Source organism: Otolemur garnettii, unplaced genomic scaffold (genome assembly GCF_000181295.1).
Source record: "Otolemur garnettii isolate 467f Iridium unplaced genomic scaffold, OtoGar3 scaffold00010, whole genome shotgun sequence".
NCBI classification, from domain to species: Eukaryota; Metazoa; Chordata; class Mammalia; order Primates; family Galagidae; genus Otolemur; species Otolemur garnettii.
Window position 1 is genome coordinate 6,322,040 of NW_003852405.1, and position 9,451 is coordinate 6,331,490.

The 9,451-nt window shown below is 36.6% G+C and overlaps 1 pseudogene; it reads left to right on the top strand.

Annotated features, from left to right (window-relative positions):
- The first annotated feature begins 268 nt into the window (after positions 1-268).
- On the top strand, positions 269-399 carry LOC111723335 (annotated as a pseudogene).
- Positions 400-9,451: the final 9,052 nt, after the last annotated feature.

Consider the following 9,451-nt stretch of genomic DNA (forward strand, 5'->3'; position numbering starts at 1 on the left):
AGCAAATCTTCACATTTTGATTTGTAATTTGTCTCAAAAGGAAAATACGAAAACTGGATAAAGAACTAGTCATTCTTATAAGATAAACCACAAGGGTACAAGTGAACCTTTCTAAAAGCAGAGTATGAATGTCTTAACTCAATAACTAAGAAAATGACATGAAGGCTATGTTAACCAGTTTGATGAGAGTATTTCAAAATGTATTTGAAAACAGCACACTGTACCCCATGATTGCATGAATGTACACAGTTATGCTATAAGAAATAATATCAGTTCTCGGCCTTTTGGCTAAGATCAAGTGTAGTATCTATAAGAAATAATAAAGGAAATTTGAATGGAAAAAAACAGAACTGGTAATTCTGCTTCATACACTGTATTTCATCTTGATAATAACTATATAAATAGACAAACATAATTTACGTTTTGATATTAAATTGATGACAAATGCCAAGTGTTAAATATTAAATATCCACGCAGAGACTTACACAGGACTATTCTTAGCAGAATTCCTCTAAGCCAAAATTTGAAACCATCTTAAATGTCCATCTGGGGATCGTTAGACTTAGCAATGGCATGTTTTTAAAGTGAAATACTATTTAATGGCAAAAAGAGTGGATGTTGGATGCATGCTAAGTGAAAGAAGCCTGATAAATGATACCACGTATTTCCGAATTCCAATTTGTATAAAATATTCTGAGAAGACAGATGTAGATTAGGGGTGTCTGGGTAGAAGGCGATAGGACTACAGGGGAAAGATTAATAATTAAGGGACATTAGGAATTTTAATGGGCTGGTAAAAATGTTCTAAACCTTATTTCTGGTCATGTTTAGACAATCTGGCAAATTTGCTAAAGTATCATTGACTGTGCATATAATACAACATGCAAAATATGCTTCAATAATGATATAATATGTAAATGTTACATTTCATACAAACAAGAAAATACTAAAGCTCCAAGAGATATACGCAAACAAACGACACACACAAACAATTCCATAAAGCAGAAAGGAACATTCTTAAAAATGTATCATTCAAATATATTAATAGTGACAAATGCAAATGCAAATTGCCTGCAGAAGAGTCTCTCCGAATGCTCCAGAGGCCTTGTTAGGAAAAGGAGAGCTCTCTAGTCAAAGAGAAGAGAAAAGACTCATCAGTTTTCATACTCCAGGCAAGATACCTAGGTGGGAAGGAGCTGGGGGGTCCTCTCTTGGCCAAAGAAGGGACAGCAGGTCCAGCTGTGGATTGCAATATCTGATTGCCTGAGGGTATTAGAGACCGCCTTGTGTTGTCCTTTTCAGGGTGTCAGCGGAGTGTGACTTACAGAGAGGAGTCTAGCAAGTAGTGGCCGTGTAACCCTCCACAGCAAGGCTGACCACACACTTTCTTCATTGACCTGCTGTAACATTTCAAGGATGAGAAGACATTTTAAAGCAAATGACTGAAAATTTATCACTATTCACATATTCCACACAGTTCCTATGCTTAATTTCAGGGATGTAGCTTATAGTTCTGTTTTCCAGAAGTCAAGAAAATAATTCTCTGCCTTTTGAGCTCTTTGTAGCTTTTCAAGCAATGTATATACTTATAGCAGAGTTTGAAACATGTATTTTTCTCTCTCCTTGATTTCTCCAAGTTGGATAAACAGTTTTATATCTAAGGCATAGGAGCTTAACTCACTGAAGAGGAGTTTTGGATGAGCAAAGGAATATCCTTTTTATGCAAAGTAACTTGGATATCACAGTGCCTTAGCCCTAGGACGGGTGTCATCTGAGGCACCTCTTCACCACTGGAAGGACCTTGAACGTCACACTTAAAAGCTTGAGAGAAACTGTGCCTTATTCAATTTTGTTGTTCCAGCAACTAGAACAGCCACATAGTAGGTGCTCAACAAATATTTTTAAAATAAACTCTTCATTTACTAGAGTCATTAGGAAGCACCCATTTTTCCTATGACTGTGCACCTTGGGACTGGGACAAACAGCCTGAACTTTTTGTGTTTCCTCCTGTTACAGGGTCATCTATCCTTTGCCAGCTGTCCAATTACCAGTTATAATGAAGCGCGGTTACACAGCTTGCTTCCAGGCAAATATTTGTACGCTAAATCACTTAACTAGACAATATTTAGCCCTTGCCAGCATGCGATCAGTCTTTTAAACAAGGAAAATTAAAATGTGCTTAAGCATTCTCACCAAATATTTATAAATTTGAGTGTTTTAAAATCCATACAGATAAAGCCTGCATTATTGATTTATAAACGTAAGATCATTTGTTTGGGGCCTTGAATTTTTTATAAATTTACAATGCATTATATCTTTTTAGAAGTATTTATTTTAGTTATTCCATGATTGATTATTTCCTGAAGAATATTTTTCCTTTGATTTTCTTGGAGTGTCATACAAATAGGGTGACTATCTTCTAATTTAACAGCAATGGTTAATTTGTGCAGTGAATCTTTTTGCGTTTTTATACATTGTTCAAAAATAATGTAATAATGTTAAGTACTACAAGATCAAAACTGAAGTAGCAGGCTGATTTAACTTGTAAAGTCGCTGTGAAAGAGATCAATTTCAGTGGAATAATGAGATTAAAAACCCTATGATAGTGGTTGGCATAAAATAGGAAAAGAGAAAATACAGACTTTTAATAAAGTCTAAAAGTGAAAGAAAGAAGATTGACGAAGGTATCGTGTGTGGGAAAGTAGATGATGCATAGACAGATATTTTAGGTTAAAGCATTGGGTTCTAGCGCAAAAGAAAAAGATGAAGATAGAAAAATAGTGAATAATTCATCAAACAGTATCCTACAGGAGGCTGGAAAAAAAAAGAAAAGAAAAGGAAAAAAGGAAAAATATAACTAAAATGAAGACTAACATTTCAGTGCACAGAGGGACATCTGGCCCTGGGTTCGAACCCCGCACAAGGCGGAGAGCACCTTCCCAGGAAGTGAGCCTGATCCCACTCAAGTGTGTGAAGAAGCTGTTTGCTTCCTGCAGTGCGGGCCGTCTAGTGTGGGCTGTCAAATTCTGAGTGGAGTAAGAATGGCATTGACATGGGGGAGGACCCTGAGCTTAGTCAAAGTAGACTAAGAATGGTGTTTATGAGGGGAGAAAGTCTGGATGCAAGTTGGTTGAGGAAGGTGTGCCTGTATTGGATCACCCTGAAGTCAGTTACCAAAGCTTGAGAGCAGGTAAAAAGGGGCAGCTACACAGAAGGCGTGCAGGTTTTAAGTGCTACACTTTACTAGGGTTCTGGATAGCTCTTTATCATTAAAATGCATCAAGGTGGCCCAGATGGGTGTTAAGAGGAAGAAATCCGGAAAGGGGAAACAGCGAACAGAGTTAACCACCTCCGAGGATCACAGACCAGTTGAGTTATTGTCTTGTCACTTTTAAAGACTTAAAAGATACGGAATAGAGCCCTGATGGGTGGCTCATGCCTACAATTGCAGCACTTTTGGAGGCAGAGGTGGGAGTGCTTGAGCCCAAGAGTTTAAGAACAGCCTGGGAAATTTGGGGAGAATCTGTCTCTACAAAAAATAAAAATAAAATAAAATAGAATTATGGGATAAGGAAAAACAAGCAGCATGAATCCTGAAGTATTGGATTAGAGTTGGATGAACACTGTGAATTTGTGATTTTCAGTATATATAGACATACAGAACTAAAATTGTGTATGTCTGCCTATGCGATATGTATTTATCATATAGGTCTAGTCACTAGATACAGTGAAACCCCAATAGAAATGAGTGTACCTAGGGGCAGCACCTATGGCTCAAAGGAGCAGGGCACTGGCCCCATATACTGGAGGTGATGGGTTCAAACCCAGCCCCAGCCAAAAAAAAAAAAAAAAAAGAAATGAATATACCTTGTATCCACATGCTGAATTATAAATATAATTATTAGCTGGAAGAAACACAGAAATGGCTAATCCAGAGGTGGAGTAGATAGATATATTAGAAGATAAGCTGGGACAATTGTTACATCAGAGAGCAAGGAAGGGCTTAAAGAACAACAGGGACGCGTCCAGAGGACACAGAAGCCATCTTGACCGAGCTCCGTCTCACTGGCCAACTCTGAGGTGATATCTGTATCAAAATAAAAATTAACAATAGGCCATTATCCACTAAATAAAACGAGAATGCATGAACCCACCTACCCTGAAATAAATAGATGAATAAACTGAAAGTTTTGTGAGTAATGAGTCCAAAGGACCCTCACGTTCCACAAAGTACTCAGTCATTACAAAGGGTCTGGGAATCCCATCACAGCGGAGAAATCTGAAGGGCACGGCTTTTACAGAAAGGATCAAAGTGAACAATACAGTGATCAGAGGCCTGGACCCGGGTGGTACAGTGGAGAGAGAGCCAGGAGCGGAACACACATCACGCATCTAATGTGCTTAGTGTGAAGCGTCATCAAACTCAATTTGTGAGAAAATATGAGACGAAAGGTGGAGGAGAATTCTACAAAATAATCGCTCTGTTATTTCCAGATTTCACGTCATGGAAGTGAAAGTAAAACTGCAGAAGTATTTCTCACTGGAGGAGAAACCGTAAAGGCCTAACAACCATACATAACGTGTGGTTTTGAACCGTCTTCTTTTTCTGTAGGAATGTTACTGCGACAACTGACAAAACTTGAGTGAAATCCGAGGGTTCCATGTAGGAATGCATTGCTGTTAATTTCTTGATTTTGATAGCCTCACCGTGGTTGTGTAAGGAAACAAATTTGTTTTTAAGAATTATCCAAGAAATGTACAAGATGAAGGGGCATCCGTTTGGCAACTTACTTTCAAATGACTCTGGAAAAAGATTTTATTTGTACTTTATTTCAACTTTTCCATGACTTTGAAATTGTTTCACAAATTGTGTTACAATAGTGATGACCATGGAGAAACTGTATGTGGTCATGGGACGGTTATAAATCTTGACTGTGTATACATTATTCAAAACTCAATGATGTTTACCTTTAAAACGAGTGCATGTCATTGTCTGCAAACCACAATTGTACTCAAAAGTGCACTTCAAAAATGCACTTGGTCAAAAATATGTGGCTGTGTTTGAGAATAAGGAAGAAATATATTGATTAAAAATAAAATAAAAAACTTACTATGGTGAGCAGGGCCTGATTTCATAATTTGATGTGAGACATGTGGTGTAAGAACTCAAAGGCCACCTGAGGATGGGGGACAAACAGGTTGCATTTGGCAGGAAATTACAATCAACATCCACTAATGAGGTATGAAGCTGGAATTACATTATCCATTTATTAAAAAAATTATTTAAAAACTTATTTATTAAAAAAAATCAAAGAGCTTCAATGGGCTTCCCTAGTTACAGGTGTGCACACATGGGACCAAACATAAACGTGTATTCCTATAGCCCCAGACAAGGCTTCTGACTACTGTGCATTCCATAGGACCAGAGTTTAGACAAACACCAAGTCAACGTGTAAGGAGGGGCTTGCTTAGGAGATTAACTCATAAAGATTAAATACCAATGGAAGAACATCCACGTTGATGAAGTATAGTCAGTGCACTGAACAAAATGCAGAAAAAGGAAAAGAGGGCGGCGCCTGTGGCTCAAAGGAGTAGGGCACCGGCCCCATATGCCAAAGGTCGCAGGTTCAAACCCAACCCTACCCAAAAACTTCAAAAAAAAAAAATTATTAAAAAAAAGGAAAAGAAATGATACTATAGCAATAAGAAAAGGACTATAAAACAGCTGTATTTAGAAATCTTGCATAGGAAATGATGACATAATGAAAAGAATTTATTCAAAAAGAATGGGCAGTTGCATGCTAAAAAGAATACAAATTCTTACAGGAACTTGGAAATTAAAAATACAGTAAAAATGCGGGCATGTGGGATAAACTAGTTACATCTAAAAGATAGTTTGGACCAGGCATGGTGGCTCACACCTGTTGTCCCAGTGCTGTGGGAGGCCAAGGCGGGTGGATCACCTGAGCTCAGCCGAGCTCGAGACCAGCAGAAGACCAGCATGAGGTAGAGTGAGCCAGAGTGAGACCCCGTCTCTACCAAAAAAAAAAAAAGCTGGACACTGGGGCAATCCCAGCTACATGGGGGGCAAGAGGGCAAGAGAATCAATAAAGGAGGAAGAAAGAGAGAAAAAAGATCAACTTGTCAAAGATCAGGTATCAGTAAGTAGCTGGATTCATATATGTACACCATGGAATACTATGCAGTCATTAAGAAAGATGGAGACTTTACGTCCTTCATGTTCACATGGATGGAGCTGGAGAATGTTCTTCTGAGCAAAGTATCACAAGAATGGAGGAAAAAGTATCCAATGTACACACCCCTATTATGAAACTAATTTATACCTTTTATATGAAAGCTATAACCTAATAACCTAAGGATACGGGGAAGGGGGAGGGAGGGGGGAATGGGTAGAGGGAGGGGGGTTCGAGAGTTCACTTCTGTGGTTCATCTTACAAGGGTACAAGTGAATCTTTCTATGAGTAGAATATGAATGTTTTAACACAATAACTAAGAAAATTACGTGAAGGCTGTGTTAACCAATTTGATGGAAGTGTTTCGGATTGTTTGTGAAAACCCCACACTGTACCCCAGAAGTGCATTAATGTACACAGTTACTATTTAATAAAAAAAAAAATAGAAAGTGGGGGAAAAAAAAGAAAAAATAAATTAAAAAATAAAAAACTTCAAACTAAGATAAAGTGAAAGTCAGCAGAAATTGAAAGGAAAAATCAAAGATAGTTTGATAGTTCGACATAGCAGAAGGAGAGTTCATTGAATACAAGATGTAATAGAGAAAATACTTAAGAATGAAGCACAGAGAGGTTAATAATGAACTGCAATGAAAAGAAACTTAGAGAAAATGAAGCAAGAAGTCACAGCATGAATCTAGGTAAGAAGCAGAGAAAAGGGAAACTTGCAGAGGTAATGATACTAATGTGGGAGCTGGAGGGGGGATATTCCCAGAACCTACCATGATTCCACTGGCTGAAAAAAATCACAGAGTATAGAACAGATTTTTAAAATGAATATTAAAGATACACTACTGAACATAAAGATGAAAGAAAAGAAAATACCCCAGGTCCCTAGAAAATAAGGGTAGATTCCATGAGAAAAGTACTAAGAGAATAGAACTGTAAATATAAAAAGTCTATATACTAAAAAAAATATATTAAGAATGCAGTCAAAATAAAGAAAATTAAAGATAGTAAGAATCACAAACCATTCTTTCAAAAAAAAGAAAAAAAGGGGGGAGAGAAGTAGCCAGAAGGAAGGGGGATTCAAGAGTAAAATGTGTTCCATGCACACCATGGAGTCTACTCATCCATTTAAAAAAAAAAAAAAAATCGATGACCTCATACCTTTTGTAAAAACCTGGTTGAAATTAGGAGCCGTTGTTCTCGGTGAAACAACAAAAACGGGCAAATAGACACTTACGCTCAATACCAAATTGAAACTAATGAATTAATGCTTAAGTGCACAAGTGAAAGCAAATCTCCACGAAAGTAAAGCTGGAGTGAAAGGAGAAATGGAGATGGGTAGGTTCACACCTACGTGTGAGGTGCACGCTCGCACGCATCTTGGTAAAGGGCACACTTCTCATGTTGACTCAGCCTATACAAAAACAAAGTATGTAAGCAAACCATGTATGCCTGCTAATATTCTGAAATAAAAAATAATTTAAAAATAAGAAATCAAATTACATAAAAGTAAAATAAGTAACGGTGAGAAAAGAATTCATTAACACATGACGATGAACAAAATAATAAGCTAATGTTACACATGAAGGAGAACGGAGATTAAAGATCACTTTGAAAGGACAAAATTGGCAAACTACTTACAGAACGCTAATTAAGAAGACAGAATGCTAATGGAATGAGATTGGTAATGAAACAATGAAACTGCAGATATAAATTCAACAGACGAGTTTCATTAATTTAAATTTTAAAAGATAGATTAAAGCTTTTTTTATTTTTCAGAAGATAAACAACGTAAACAAGAAAAATAGTAAACCTGGAAAGGTTAAAATCAACTAAAGAAACTGGATCACTATTAAAATATACTCCACCTAATCAGGCATAAGAATAAGACAATTGTAATTCCTCGCTGATTACCAATTACACTGTCCTTTCTTCTCCCCTTGATAAATGTGAGTGAAAGATTAGGAAAATGTGTCCTTTATTTAGAAAACCGGAAAAGTAAAATCTATATTTCTTTTATCCTTTGAATCTTTAAATATGCTCCAATTATAAGAAATTAAAAATGTCACTAATCTATAGCAGAAGTAAAAATAACTTTAAAATGACACATATAATTAGATTCATATAGGAAAATTATTAGTCTCTACCTGAACTCAGAATTAAGCTCTATTCTAGTGTGCCAGAAATAATTTGTGTCTTTTATAATTCATGAATAAATAACTACTCTCCTCAGAGGAGATCAGTTCATCAGTTAATATCTAGTGTTTCATCTATTGTTTTTCTAGGGAAAAAAAAAAAACTTTATCACCAGTAACTAGTAATCATTTATTTGCACTTAAAAAATAATTTATTGTTTAAAAATATGTATTTATACTATAAAAACTTTTTACACTTGAAAGAATGCTTCATATACAAAACCTCACACCTGCAGGATTCTTTAGTAGGCTTAATCTGATCTGTAATTTTGAAAGCATTGATGTTCTAAGATTTCAGTTATTAAATATATTTCTTAAAATGACATTTTAAGTATCTGGAAAAAATTAAAAGACCAGATACGGAAGTTTTATTTTAGTGTGTTTGTTCTTATGTTTCTTGTGTTCCTACATAATATTTCCAACAAAGAAACAATTTCTAGTTATTTCTGATAGTTGATGAAAACATAAATCTTGCTTTTTTTTTCCCTCCCAAAGACTGGCAGCTAATCCAGCTGGTAATTTGAATAAACTGATTATATGCTTATCCTGGGCTTGTCTCTAATCCATTTCTTCATGGATTGAGCACCTCTGTCATCTTCTAACACAAATTTCTCTTCCCTCTTAAAATGAGAAGGCTTCTTCAGACCACAAGTTCTAACTATCTTTGGTATACCGTATGGTTCCAATATCACATGAGCATTTAAAGTCCTTGATGGGCTGTTTGGTTATCTCCGACAGGAGCTCCGTTCATTGACCAGTAGATGGCCTCTGATCCACATCTCCAAGTCTTACAAGAACCAGACATAGGCACTTGCAGCTCAATAGTGAGCTTAAGGCCTCATAAGCAAATCTCCCCCAGCAACTCCGTCTCCACAATCTCTCCCACTCTTTCTGGCTTTCTAGTTTCTCCTTTTCACTATTCCTATCAGAAAGTGGTGGTTTTAAGCACCCCATTCTATCCTGCATTTCGATGACTGAGTTTGCATTTCTGGCCAAGCAATAGGAGAGCAGACATGAAAAATATCAACAGAGGTTTGCTGTTACCACTTGGGACGA